The sequence below is a fragment of the Oncorhynchus mykiss genome, chromosome 14 (assembly GCF_013265735.2).
Source record: "Oncorhynchus mykiss isolate Arlee chromosome 14, USDA_OmykA_1.1, whole genome shotgun sequence".
NCBI lineage: Eukaryota > Metazoa > Chordata > Actinopteri > Salmoniformes > Salmonidae > Oncorhynchus > Oncorhynchus mykiss.
Window position 1 is genome coordinate 11698130 of NC_048578.1, and position 14371 is coordinate 11712500.

The following is a 14371-nucleotide window of genomic DNA, read 5'->3' on the forward strand; positions in this document are numbered from 1 at the left end:
CCTGGATGGGAGACCAGATGCTGCTGGAAGTGGTGTTGGATGGCCAGTAGGAGGCACTCTTTCCTCTGGTCTAAAAAATATCCCAATGCCCCAGGGCAGTGAATGGGGACATTGCCCTGTGTAGGGTACAGTCTTTCGGATGGGACGTTAAACGGGTGTCCTGACTCTCTGAGGTCATTAAAGATCCCATGGCACTTATTGTAAGAGTAAGGGTGTTAACCCCGGTGTCCTGGCTAAATTCCCAATCAGGCCCTCAAACTGTCACCTAATAATCCCCAGTTTACAATTGGTTCATTCATCCCCATCCTCTCCCCTGTAACTATTCCCTAAGTTGTTGCTGCAAATGAGAAAGTGTTCTCAGTCAACTTACCTGGTTACTTACCTTACCTCAGCCTCCAGTATTTATGCTGCAGTAGTTTATGTGTCGGGGGGCTAGGGTCAGTTTGTTATATCTGGAGTACTTCTCCTGTCCTATTCGGTGTCCTGTGTGAATCTAAGTGTGCGTTCTCTAATTCTCTCCTTCTCTCTTTCTCTCTCTCGGAGGACCTGAGCCCTAGCCCCAGGACTACCTGACATGATGACTCCTTGCTGTCCCCAGTCCACCTGGCTGTGCTGCTGCTCCAGTTTCAACTGTTCTGCCTTATTATTATTCGACCATGCTGGTCATTTATGAACATTTGAACATCTTGGCCATGTTCTGTTATAATCTCCACCCGGCACAGCCAGAAGAGGACTGGCCACCCCACATAGCCTGGTTCCTCTCTAGGTTTCTTCCTAGGTTTTGGCCTTTCTAGGGAGTTTTTCCTAGCCACCGTGCTTCTACACCTGCATTGCTTGCTGTTTGGGGTTTTAGGCTGGGTTTATGTACAGCACTTTGAGATATCAGCTGATGTACGAAGGGCTATATAAATAAATTTGATTTGATTTGATTTGACCTGGTAAAATCAATAAATAATATATCCTAGCTACATTCTTCCACAAAACATAGCTAGCTAGCTAAATAGGGCCAATGCCAAATTTTGGGAAACTGTCACACAGAGAGCTAGCTACCAGCTAGCTCACTACAATGCATGCAATGGGCATTGGAAAACTAGCTAGGTAGGCTACTCCATAGACCAAGCTACCTTAAGATGAGATTTTCAGACAGGACAAACACTACACCGTGCAACATTTCCTCGACTAGAGCAACCAAGACCACAATACAAACCATAGCTGAGAAAAAACTAATTACTTTCTTACTTTAACAGTAAGCTAGCTATGTTGAACCGCATATAGCTAATGGTTGAACCCCAAACGTATGTGTAAACAGAGCCTCAGTTCATTTGTGCACTGCTAGCATGCAAATGCATGCTAGTGTCAGACAACTTACCAGACTCGACTGACAGCATCACTACTTCAGACATGTAGAATACATTTCAGCTCTCCTCCCTTCATTTCATTATTAACATTTGTGCTGACTCATCAACACAGAGTCAAGTTACTTTTCTGTGTGTTCCCAGAAAATCTGAAGTCGCCATCTACAGGTAAAAAGTAGTCCGGGAGTGGGGTAAAACAACATAAGAATCGTTGCTTGCGCAAGCTGCTGTTCTCTATCAAAATAAAATGAAATGCTCGCTAGCTTGGTTAGTTATGTGATTAAATGAGTCTGCTTTCAACAAATCAACTGTTTTAGATTATTGTTTTTTAACCAAGCAAGAGAAATAAACTTACAATCAATCCTGAGTGAATTAACATATATTTTTTTATAACAAACGCTTCCAGACTGTCCATTTAAATCAACTGTCGCAGTCAGTGTGTTAGGAACAGGGTTTATAGTGTTATGATTAGAGTTCCCGGCTATGGATCAGAAAATTGTGGATTTGTCTTCCGGAGGAGACATTTGACCATTCTTTCCTTTATAGATTTGACAACCGCCTCCTGACACACACACACACACACACACACACACACACACACACACACACACACACACACACGCACGCACGCACACATACACGCACACACGCACGCACGCACACATACACACACACACATACACACACAGAGAGACCTGTCACACTTATTTTAATGTATTAGTTGGCTCTTAAAATAACCTTTGGGTTCGTGAAGTGACAGGCATGTGGCAGTGAGTGTGGTGTGTACTAGTGCATGCATCTTGCTAGGAGAGACCAGCTCTGACTCTCAAGGAAGAGGTCGTTTCCCTCATCCGTGAGATGCACGCGATCCCTAAGATACTGCCCAGGGACACACTGCTTGATGGCAGGGTGGCGGATTGTGGGCATGCGCCTGTCATGGAGAAATGCAAACACCAGCTGGTTGACAGAGAGCCGGGCCATCTCTATGCGCTTGTTGATGTCCTCCTCCCACTGGAACATCCAACTCCTCAGCTGCGTGATGTCAGAGTATGCCACTGTTATCCCGGGGGAAACATTTGGATGACTACCTCAAAATCAGTGAGTATCTGACGCACACAGGACTGTAACCTTTGTGTGTCCCAAGTTGTTTCCACCAAGGTTTCAGCCAAATCAAGGTCCGGACCGAACCAAATCTGACCCAATTATCGACGTCTATGTTTGGGCCAAATCAAGGCCAGTCCGTATCCGAGCAAATCTGAACCAAACATAGACGTCTATGATTGGATCAGATTTGGTCCGGACTGGACCTCCCACTGGAAGAATCAGGTTAAGGTTAGGAAAAAGGTTAGGGCTAGTGAAAATGCCTTCTTAACCTTCTACGAAAAGTCACTGTATCGAAGTGGTCTTTTTAGGCCCAGTCTGGATTGCACCAAAAAGGATGGCCGGTCCAAATAGTGGGAAGTAGGTACCTTTAGTGGTAAGTAGCATCAACAAGTAAAACACTGGAGGGGGGGTCTCACTCAGCCAACTTATTCAGTACTTTGAGAGTCACTTACAGGAAATGATATGTGCTTAATGTAAAGCAGATGTTGATATTCTCCACCTCCCCTCTTTAAAGGGAGAATTCCACACTGTAGGACTTGCATAAACACAAATGGTCATGTCTATGAATTAATAGCCAGGGTCCGGTTTCCTGATAGCGATGGAACACAAACTTACAAGTGCTTTAACAATGTGTCATTTCCATAACGGCCGAAGAACTCACGTGTTTCCCAGAACACAAATAACTTTAAATAAGGGACTGTACGTTGTTCATAATGAGGGATACCTGGAGAAAATCAAACCAATCTGAAATGAAAATGCATGATCCTCCCTTCAGTAAAATATATTTTTTACCTGACCCCTGAACGCTTGAAAAAAAAAATGGTAACCGTCCACTAAACCCAAAATAATAATGAAAACATAAAGTGGATAGCAGACAACATGCCTACCGTTTACCCTCACTCATGGGACAGAGCAGGGCGATGATTCCTAAAAGCATCATAGCATTAAGATCATCTTAATTCCACGGACACTAAATGGATGGAAGATTATCTTAGTGCTACAATGCTTTTGGGAAACCCAGACCAGAGCCTTAGATACGCACTTTTAGAAACTGTTCTTTGTTTACATGGTAAAGTAGCCAGACGTTTGTGGATTCGCAGACCACCACGGACAACGGTGAAAATATATCCATTATAATACAATAACTGCATGAATCGATCATTTTATTTGCGGTCCGATTAAAAATGCCTTTTATGAACGAATTTCATGCAATTCATGTCATTGTACAGTGCCTTCGGAAAGTATTCAGACCCCTTGACTTTTTCCACATTTTGAAATGTTACAGCCTTATTCTAAAATGTTTTAAATAAAACAATTTCCTCTGCAATCTACACACAATACCCCATAATGACAAAGCAAAAACAGGTTTTTAGACATTTTTGCAAATGTATTAAAAACAAAAAACAGGAATACCTTATTTACGTAAGTATTCAGACCCTTTGCTGTGAGACTTGAAATTGAGCTCAGGTGCATCCTGTTTCCATTGATCATCCTTGAGTTCTTTCTACAACTTAATTGGAGTCCACCTGTGATAAATTCAATTGATTGGACATGATCTGGAAAGGCACACACCTGTCTATACAAGGCCACACAGTTGACAGTGCATGTCAACAGTGCAAAAACCAAGCCATGAGGTCGGAGGAATTGTCCGTAGAGCTCCGAGACAGGATGAATGTCGAGGCACAGGTTACCAAAACATTTCTGCAGCATTGAAGGTCCCCAAGAACACAGTGGCCTCTGTCATTCTTAAATGGAAGATGTTTGGAACCACCAAGACTCTTCCTAGAGCTGGCCGCCTGGCCAAACTGAGCAATCTGGGGAGAAGGGCCTTGGTCAGGGAGGTGACCAAGAACATGATGGTCACTCTCACAGAGCTCTAGTTCCTCTGTGGAGATGGGAGAGCCTTCCAGAAGGACAACCATCTCTGTAGCACTCCACCAATTAGGCCTTTATGGTAGAGTTGCCAGACGGAAGCCACTCCTCAGTAAAAGGTACATGACAGCCCACTTGAAACAACATTCTCTGGTCTGATGAAACCAAGATTGAACTCTTTGGCCTGAAAGTCAAGTGTCACGTCTGGAGGAAATCTGGCACCATACCTACAGTGAAGCGTTGTGGTGGCAGCATCATGCTGTGGGGATGTTTTTCAGAGGCAAACCTGTTTTTGTTTTGTTATTATGGGGTATTGTGTGTATTATTTCAGAATAAGACTGTAACATAACAAATTGTGGAAAAAGTCAAAGGGTCTGAATACTTTCCGAAGGCCCTGTACATAGAATATATAACATGGAGAAATATATATATATACATTAAATATGTATATATAAGGTATTGAGGGCTCAGAGATAATTTGGAATCCTATCAAAATGCTACCAAGATATTTTGTCTCAGCAGAGGCTTGGTTACCTGAGGATGGCGTGAGGAAAGATGTGCAGAAACAGAAAAAGCTGCGGAAAATGAGATTTAAATTTAATTTGAGTAACCTAGATCTGAGATGATTCACTGGGAGGAACACAGGGTGATGGCACAATCAGTCAGCACAGGTGAGTAGGAGAAGAGAGAAAAGAGAAGAGCAAAAGAGAGAACGGGGAAAGCAGAGAACAGGAGGGAACAGGAGGGAAGAGATGAGAGTAGCAGAGAGGGGAGATGAAATTAGGAGAAATAAGAGGGGATAAAGATGAGAGGGTAAGGGAGCAGAGAGGTGAGAGGGGAGAGGGAGAGGAGTAGAGGATAGTGAAGGAGAGGAACAGAGAACAGATAGGAACCCTGAAGATGAAAGACGTTTCTTTGGCGCTCACCTTATTAATGTTTAACAAAACGCAGGAACAGGCGTCTTTCAACTCTCAGGGCCACAAGGCAAGAGAGAGACGGGAAAGCCATGCATAAAATATTTACAAAAGGCAATAATTTGTTTATATTTCCTGACATGGAACAATTGTGATTAATGTTTTATTCATAACAGTATTGTTTATTGCTTCCAATCTCTCAGAATAGGCCGATTTTCAAGGAGACCCTACTGAGACAGGCAATTAGAGACTGTGGTTCTCTGTGAGAAGCCTCTTTGAAAGAGAGTCTTTTGTGCCTCTGTCTTTCAAACCAACAGAAGCAAGTATCTCTGGCTGATCTAAAGAGGACTCAGGGTGCTTAATTGCCTGACATGGAGACTTCATGGTGGAGAGAGAGACAGAGAGAGAGAGAGAGCTAGAGAGAGAGACAGATAGAGAGAGAGAGAGCTAGAGAGACAGAGAGAGAGAGAGAGAGGGAGAGGTAGAGAGAGAGAGAGGGAGAGAGAGAGAGGGAGAGAGGGAGAGAGAGAGAGGGAGAGGTAGAGAGAGAGGGAGCGGTAGAGAGAGACAGACAGAGAGAGAGAGAGAGAGCTAGAGAGACAGAGAGAGAGAGGGAGAGAGAGATAGGGAGAGGTAGAGAGAGAGAGAGAGAGAGGGGGAGAGGTAGAGAGAGAGAGAGAGAGAGAGAGAGAGAGGGGGGGGGTAGAGAGAGAGAGAGAGAGAGAGAGAGGGAGAGGTAGGCCACAGCAAATGCCTGCTGGTAGTCTAAAGCACAAATAACAGTCAATTAGGAAGATAGTTATTGTTCACAGAAACAGGCCATTGTAACTCACCCTACGCCGCTATCAGTTGCATCATCCACTCTTTATCCTACTGAATTATATTTTAGCCCAGCGCACTACTTCTCTCACAGATTCCAACTTAACACAGGGCATCAAAGTCAAAATACTTGACATGCGTACATGCATTCTGAACTCATTGGTTCATAACACCGAAAGTCAGATAAAGGGAGAAGTTTGAAATCGAATTACAATAAGCTCAAATTACAATCACATCAGAGCCAGCGGGAAGTTCAGTACAGATAATTTAGACATTCCAAACTATCCACTGCATCCAGCCAATATCGACCTGTGTGGAAATGAACCCCTGGTCTCATCATTAGCACAGAGCCGGAGTACTCAGTGAGTGCTACATAGGCTAGCCTGCTACCTAGCGTTACACCTAACAGGGTCTGTTTAAAAGCTGCTTTATTGTCTCTAATTCATTATCGCTACCTCTCAGTCTGTCTAATGGTCTTTAACCAGATTAAGAACATTAGCTATGTCATGGTCTCCAGTCTTACTGTAAGTAAAGACCATAGCAACAACGCTCCTTTGCTCTTTCCTCGGCCTCCTGTTTGTAGCGTTGAAACAGTTAGGATTGATCCCACTAAGTACAGAGGTGCTTATAGTACAGTAGTTTGAATTGTCGCATATCTAACTGACTGATATCTATGCTTGCATATTGGCACGATAAGTCACAGACATTTATGATATCTGCTGATGTATAATGATTCGATATAATGCTGAATGAACACAAACAATGGTAAAAAACAACACAGTTTATTTGATATATTTGTATCTACCATAACAATTGATCACTGCAGCATGTCTGTCTGCCAGAATCACATGTTCAAAGACAATCTTTCAATTACAGCAAGACATACTGAATTTGAAAAGCTTCCCCTTAAGAAAACAGCCCTAGAAAACAGCCCTGCCCCAGTGTTCAGGGAAATGGTTCAATACCCCAGAGTTCAGCGACACGGTTCAACACCCAAGTGTTCAGGGACATGGTTCAATACCCCAGTGTTCAACGACACGGTTCAACACCCAAGTGTTCAGGGACATGGTTCAATACCCCAGAGTTCAGGGACATGGTGCAATACCCCAGAGTTCAGGGACATGGTTCAATACCCCAGTGTTCAGGGACATGGTTCAATACCCCAGAGTTCAGGGACATGGTTCAATACCCCAGAGATCAGGGACATGGTTCAATACCCCAGAGTTCAGGGACATGGTTCAATACCCCAGAGTTCAGGGACATGGTTCAACACCCAAGTGTTCAGGGACATGGTTCAATACCCCAGTGTTCAACGACACGGTTCAACACCCAAGTGTTCAGGGACATGGTTCAATACCCCAGAGTTCAGGGACATGGTTCAATACCCCAGAGTTCAGGGACATGGTTCAATACCCCAGAGTTCAGGGACACGGTTCAACACCCAAGTGTTCAGGGACATGGTTCAATACCCCAGAGTTCAGGGACATGGTTCAATACCCCAGAGTTCAGGGACATGGTTCAATACCCCAGAGTTCAGGGACATGGTTCAATACCCCAGAGTTCCTTTAGTTCCCTGGTGATGATTCCCTGTTCATGTCATTTAGAGAGCTAGAACCTGGCCTCTGCTCTTAATCCAGCGTGTAGGATGATGATCATGGGGCAAAATATATATTCCACACATCTAATCCCACTTGGAATGAGTAGCTGTGCGATCAGCCCGGATGAACTCCAGATAACGGGACCGCAAATTGGAAATGATACGCATCGTTAGCTAGCGGAACGTCTCATATCCACACTTCAGGAGCCGATCAAAGGAGGTTAATTGAAAATTTCGTTCCGTTTTTCTTTTCCCCCTGCTGTTCCACTGTAAAGCTGCTGTGGTGCTGAAAAGAAGATGTTAGATCTACATGTATAGCATCAGCCTGTTGGCTATGTGGGACTGCAGAGTGATGAAGACCAGGCTGTAAGAAGCGTGACCACTACAGAGTGTTAGGTAGAGATGTACAGGTTAGACAGTGTGTTAGGTAGAGACTGTACAGGTTAGACAGTGTGTTAGGTAGAGGCTGTACAGGTTAGACCGTGTGCTAGGTAGAGTCTGTACAGGTTAGACAGTGTGTTAGGTAGAGACTGTACAGGTTAGACAGTGTGTTAGGTAGAGGCTGTACAGGTTAGACAGTGTGTTAGGTAGAGCTGTACAGGTTAGACAGTGTGTTAGGTAGAGCTGTACAGGTTAGACAGTGTGTTAGGTAGAGGAGGTACAGGTTAGACAGTGTGTTAGGTAGAGCTGTACAGGTTAGACAGTGTGTTAGGAAGAGGAGGTACAGGTTAGACAGTGTGTTAGGTAGAGCTGTACAGGTTAGACAGTGTGTTAGGTAGAGAGCTGTACAGGTTAGACAGTGTGTTAGGTAGAGTCTGTACAGGTTAGACAGTGTGTTAGGTAGAGTCTGTACAGGTTAGACAGTGTATTAGGTGGAGACTGTACAGATTAGACAGTGTGTTAGGTAGAGGAGGTACAGGTTAGACAGTGTGTTAGGTAGAGCTGTACAGGTTAGACAGTGTACTAGGTAGAGCTGTACGGGTTAGACAGTGTGTTAGGTAGAGAGCTGTACAGGTTAGACAGTGTGTTAGGTAGAGACTATACAGGTTAGACAGTGTGTTAGGTAGAGTCTGTACAGGTTAGACAGTGTGTTAGGTAGAGGCTGTACAGGTTAGACAGTGTGTTAGGTAGAGGCTGTATAGGTTAGACAGTGTGTTAGGTAGAGGAGGTACAGGTTAGACAGTGTGTTAGGTAGAGAGCTGTACAGGTTAGACAGTGTGTTAGGTAGAGACTGTACAGGTTAGACAGTGTGTTAGGTAGAGTCTGTACAGGTTAGACAGTGTGTTAGGTAGAGGCTGTACAGGTTAGACAGTGTGTTACGTAGAGGCTGTATAGGTTAGACAGTGTGTTAGGTAGAGGCTGTACAGGTTAGACAGTGTATTAGGTAGAGCTGTACAGGTTAGACAGTGTGTTAGGCAGAGGAGTTACAGGTTAGACAGTGTGTTAGGTAGAGGAGGTACAGGTTAGACAATGTGTTAGGTAGAGAGCTGTACAGGTTAGACAGTGTGTTAGGTAGAGTCCGTACAGGTTAGACAGTGTGTTAGGTAGAGGCTGTACAGGTTAGACAGTGTGTTAGGTTAGACAGTGTGTTAGGTAGAGGAGGTACAGGTTAGACAGTGTGTTAGGTAGAGCTGTACAGGTTAGACAGTGTATTAGGTAGAGTTGTACAGGTTAGACAGTGTGTTAGGTAGAGACTGTACAGGTTAGACAGTGTGTTAGGTAGAGTCTGTACAGGTTATGTCATGTACTGTCATGTTGTGTCTTGTCTCTGTCCTTTCCCTTCACCCTGTCTCCCTCTGCTGGTCGTTGTTAGGTTACCTTTTCTCCCCCTCTTTCCCCCAGCTGTGCCTTGTCTCCTCCTAACCACCTCGTCACCCCTTTTCCCACCTGTTCCCTTTTTTCCCTCTGATTAGGTCCCTATATCTCTCTCTGTTTCTGCTCCTGTCCTTGTCGGATTCTTGTTTGTTGTGTTTCATGCCTGAACCAGACTGTCGTCATGTTTGCTGTAACCTTGTCTTGTCCTGTCGGAATCTGCCGGTCCGTCTGAGCCTACTTATGTTTGGTAATTAAAGAAGCTCTGTTTAAATTAATTCGCTTTTGGGTCCTCATTCACGCACCGTAACAGAAGAATCCGACCAAGAATGGACCCAGCGACTTCGGATCCTCTCCACTCAGCCGTCGGGATCCAGGGAGCGATGCTAGGCAGACACGATCAGGAATTGTCTGCTGCTCGACATGCCGTTGAGATCCTGGCCACCCAAGTCTCCAACCTCACAGAACAGGTTCACCATCTCCGCCTCGATCCACCGGCCACTTCCAGGGCTTTCGAATCTCCGGAGCCCAGAATCAATAACCCGCCGTGTTACTCTGGGGAGCCCACTGAATGCCGCTCGTTCCTCACCCAGTGTGATATTGTGTTTTCTCTCCAGCCCTACACTTTCTCCAGGAGCACTGCTCGTGTCGCCTACGTCATATCTCTCCTTATTGGACGGGCTCGTGAGTGGGGCACGGCAATCTGGGAGGCAAGGGCTGAGTGTACTAACCAGTATCAGGACTTTAAGGAGGAGATGATACGGGTTTTTGATCGATCTGTTTTTGGGGAGGAGGCTTCCAGGGCCCTGTCTTCCCTATGTCAAGGTAATCGATCCATAACAGACTACTCTATTGAGTTTCGCACTCTTGCTGCCTCCAGTGGCTGGAACGAGCCGGCTTTGCTCGCTCGTTTTCTGGAGGGTCTCCGCGCAGAGGTAAAGGATGAGATTCTCTCCCGGGAGGTTCCTTCCAGCGTGGATTCCTTGATTGAACTCGCATTGAGCGACGGGTTGATCTTCGTCACCGAGCTCGTGGAAAGGAGCTCGCGTTCTCCGTTGCCCCCCTCTCCGCATCACTACCATCTTCCTCTGCCGGCTCGGGTGCTGAGCCCATGCAGCTGGGAGGTATCCGCATCTCGACTAAGGAGAGGGAACGGAGAATCACCAACCGCCTCTGTCTCTATTGCGGTTCCGCTGGTCATTTTGTCACTTCATGTCCAGTAAAAGGCCAGAGCTCATCAGTAAGCGGAGGGCTACTGGTGAGCGCTACTACTCCTGTCTCTCCTTCAAGATCCTGCACTACCTTGTCCGTCCATCTACGCTGGACCGGTTCGTCAGCTTCCTGCAGTGCCTTAATAGACTCTGGGGCGGAGGGCTGTTTTATGGACGAGACCTGGGCTCGGGAACATGACATTCCTCTCAGACAGTTAAAGGAGCCCACGGCCTTGTTCGCCCTGGATGGTAGTCCTCTCCCCAGGATTCAGCGTGAGACGCTACCTTTAACCCTCACTGTTTCTGGTAATCATAGTGAAACCATTTCTTTTTTAATTTTTCGTTCACCTTTTACACCTGTTGTTTTGGGCCATCCCTGGCTAGTTTGTCATAATCCTTCCATTAATTGGTCTAGTAATTCTATCCTCTCCTGGAACGTCTCTTGTCATGTGAAATGTTTAATGTCTGCTATCCCTCCTGTTTCCTCTGTCTCTTCTTCACAGGAGGAGCCTGGTGATTTGACAGGGGTGCCGGAGGAATATCACGATCTGCGCACGGTGTTCAGTCGGTCCAGGGCCACCTCTCTTCCTCCACACCGGTCGTATGATTGTAGTATTGATCTCCTTCCGGGAACCACCCCCCCCCCGGGGTAGACTATACTCTCTGTCGGCTCCCGAACGTAAGGCTCTCGAAGATTATTTGTCTATAGCTCTTGACGCCGGTACCATAGTCCCCTCCTCCTCTCCCGCCGGAGCGGGGGTTTTTTTTGTCAAGAAGAAGGACGGGTCTCTGCGCCCCTGCATAGATTATCGAGGGCTGAATGACATAACAGTGAAGAATCGTTATCCGCTTCCTCTTATGTCTTCAGCCTTCGAGATCCTGCAGGGAGCCAGGTTTTTCACTAAGTTGGACCTTCGTAACGCTTACCATCTCGTGCGCATCAGGGAGGGGGACGAGTGGAAGACGGCGTTTAACACTCCGTTAGGGCACTTTGAATACCGGGTTCTTCCTTTCGGCCTCGCTAACGCTCCAGCTGTCTTTCAGGCATTAGTCAATGATGTCCTGAGAGACATGCTGAACATCTTTGTTTTCGTTTACCTTGACGATATCCTGATTTTTTCACCGTCACTCCAGATTCATGTTCAGCACGTTCGACGTGTCCTCCAGCGCCTTTTAGAGAATTGTCTTTTTGTGAAGGCTGAGAAGTGCACTTTTCATGCCTCCTCCGTCACATTTCTCGGTTCTGTTATTTCCGCTGAAGGCATTAAGATGGATCCCGCTAAGGTCCAAGCTGTCATTGATTGGCCCGTCCCTAAGTCACGCGTCGAGCTGCAGCGCTTTCTCGGCTTCGCGAACTTCTATCGTCGTTTCATCCGTAATTTCGGTCAGGTGGCAGCTCCTCTCACAGCCCTTACTTCTGTCAAGACGTGCTTTAAGTGGTCCGTTTCCGCCCAGGGAGCTTTTGATCTCCTCAAGAATCGTTTTACATCCGCTCCTATCCTTGTTACACCTGACGTCTCTAGACAGTTCGTTGTCGAGGTTGACGCGTCAGAGGTGGGCGTGGGAGCCATTCTTTCTCAGCGCTCCCTCTCTGACGACAAGGTCCACCCATGCGCGTATTTTTCTCATCGCCTGTCGCCGTCGGAACGTAACTATGATGTGGGTAACCGCGAACTGCTCGCCATCCGGTTAGCCCTAGGCGAATGGCGACAGTGGTTGGAGGGGGCGACCGTTCCTTTTGTCGTTTGGACTGACCATAGGAACCATAGGAGTACATCCGTTCTGCCAAACGACTTAATGCGCGTCAGGCGCGTTGGGCGCTGTTTTTCGCTCGTTTCGAGTTTGTGATTTCTTATCGTCCGGGCTCTAAGAACACCAAGCCTGATGCTTTGTCTCGTCTCTTCAGTTCTTCAGTAGCCTCCACTGACCCCGAGGGGATTCTCCCTGAGGGGCGTGTTGTCGGGTTGACTGTCTGGGGAATTGAGAGGCAGGTAAAGCAAGCGCTCACTCACACTCCGTCGCCGCGCGCTTGTCCTAGGAACCTTCTTTTCGTTCCCGTTCCTACTCGTCTGGCCGTTCTTCAGTGGGCTCACTCTGCCAAGTTAGCCGGCCACCCTGGCGTTCGGGGTACGCTTGCTTCCATTCGCCAGCGTTTTTGGTGGCCCACCCGGGAGCATGACACGCGCCGTTTCGTGGCTGCTTGTTCGGTCTGCGCGCAGACTAAGTCCGGTAACTCTCCTCCTGCCGGCCGTCTCAGGCCGCTTCCTATTCCCTCTCGACCGTGGTCTCACATCGCCTTAGATTTTGTCACCGGACTGCCTTCGTCAGCGGGGAAGACTGTTATTCTTACGGTTGTCGATAGGTTCTCTAAGGCGGCTCATTTCATTCCCCTTGCTAAGCTTCCTTCTGCTAAAGAGACGGCACAAATCATCATTGAGAATGTTTTCAGAATTCATGGCCTTCCGTCAGACGTCGTTTCGGACAGAGGTCCGCAATTCACGTCTCAATTTTGGAGGGAGTTTTGCCGTTTGATTGGGGCTTCCGTCAGTCTCTCTTCCGGCTTTCACCCCCAGTCTAACGGTCAAGCAGAACGGGCCAATCAGACTATTGGTCGCATCTTAAGCAGTCTTTCTTTTCGCAACCCTGCGTCTTGGTCAGAACAGCTCCCCTGGGCAGAATACGCCCACAACTCGCTTCCTTCGTCTGCGACCGGGCTATCTCCTTTTCAGAGTAGCCTCGGGTACCAGCCTCCGCTGTTCTCATCTCAGTTCGCCGAGTCCAGCGTCCCCTCCGCTCAGGCTTTTGTCCAACGTTGCGAGCGCACCTGGAAGAGGGTCAGGTCTGCACTTTGCCGTTATAGGACGCAGACTGTGAGGGCTGCTAATAAGCGTAGAACTAAGAGTCCTAGATATTGTCGCGGTCAGAGAGTTTGGCTCTCCACTCAGAACCTTCCCCTTAAGACGGCTTCTCGCAAGTTGACCCCGCGGTTCATTGGTCCGTTCCGTATTTCTCGGGTCATTAATCCTGTCGCAGTTCGACTTCTTCTTCCGCGATACCTTCGTCGCGTCCACCCGGTCTTCCATGTCTCCTGCATCAAGCCCGTCCTTCGCGCCCCCGCTCGTCTCCCCCCCCCCCCCATCCTTGTCGAGGGCGCACCCATCTACAGGGTCCGTAGAATTTTGGACATGCGTCCTCGGGGCCGTGGTCACCAGTACCTCGTAGATTGGGAGGGGTACGGTCCTGAGGAGAGGAGTTGGGTTCCCTCTCGGGACGTGCTGGACCGTGCGCTGATCGAGGATTTCCTCCGTTGCCGCCAGGTTTCCTCCTCGAGTGCGCCAGGAGGCGCTCGGTGAGTGGGGGGGTACTGTCATGTACTGTCATGTTGTGTCTTGTCTCTGTCCTTTCCCTTCACCCTGTCTCCCTCTGCTGGTCGTTGTTAGGTTACCTTTTCTCCCCCTCTTTCCCCCAGCTGTGCCTTGTCTCCTCCTAACCACCTCGTCACCCCTTTTCCCACCTGTTCCCTTTTTTCCCTCTGATTAGGTCCCTATATCTCTCTCTGTTTCTGCTCCTGTCCTTGTCGGATTCTTGTTTGTTGTGTTTCATGCCTGAACCAGACTGTCGTCATGTTTGCTGTAACCTTGTCTTGTCCTGTCGGAATCTGCCGGTCCGTCTGAGCCTACTTATGTT

General features: G+C 47.4%; 1 long non-coding RNA gene across 1 annotated transcript in view; it reads left to right on the plus strand.

The window, feature by feature from the left end:
• Positions 1 to 9063: 9063 nt before the first annotated feature.
• LOC118938695 overlaps positions 9064 to 14371 on the plus strand; it is a 5862-nt gene continuing 554 nt past the window's right edge. The window contains exon 1 of the long non-coding RNA XR_005035927.1: positions 9064 to 9395. This is a non-coding gene — a long non-coding RNA (uncharacterized LOC118938695). The remainder of the gene's footprint in view (positions 9396 to 14371) is intronic.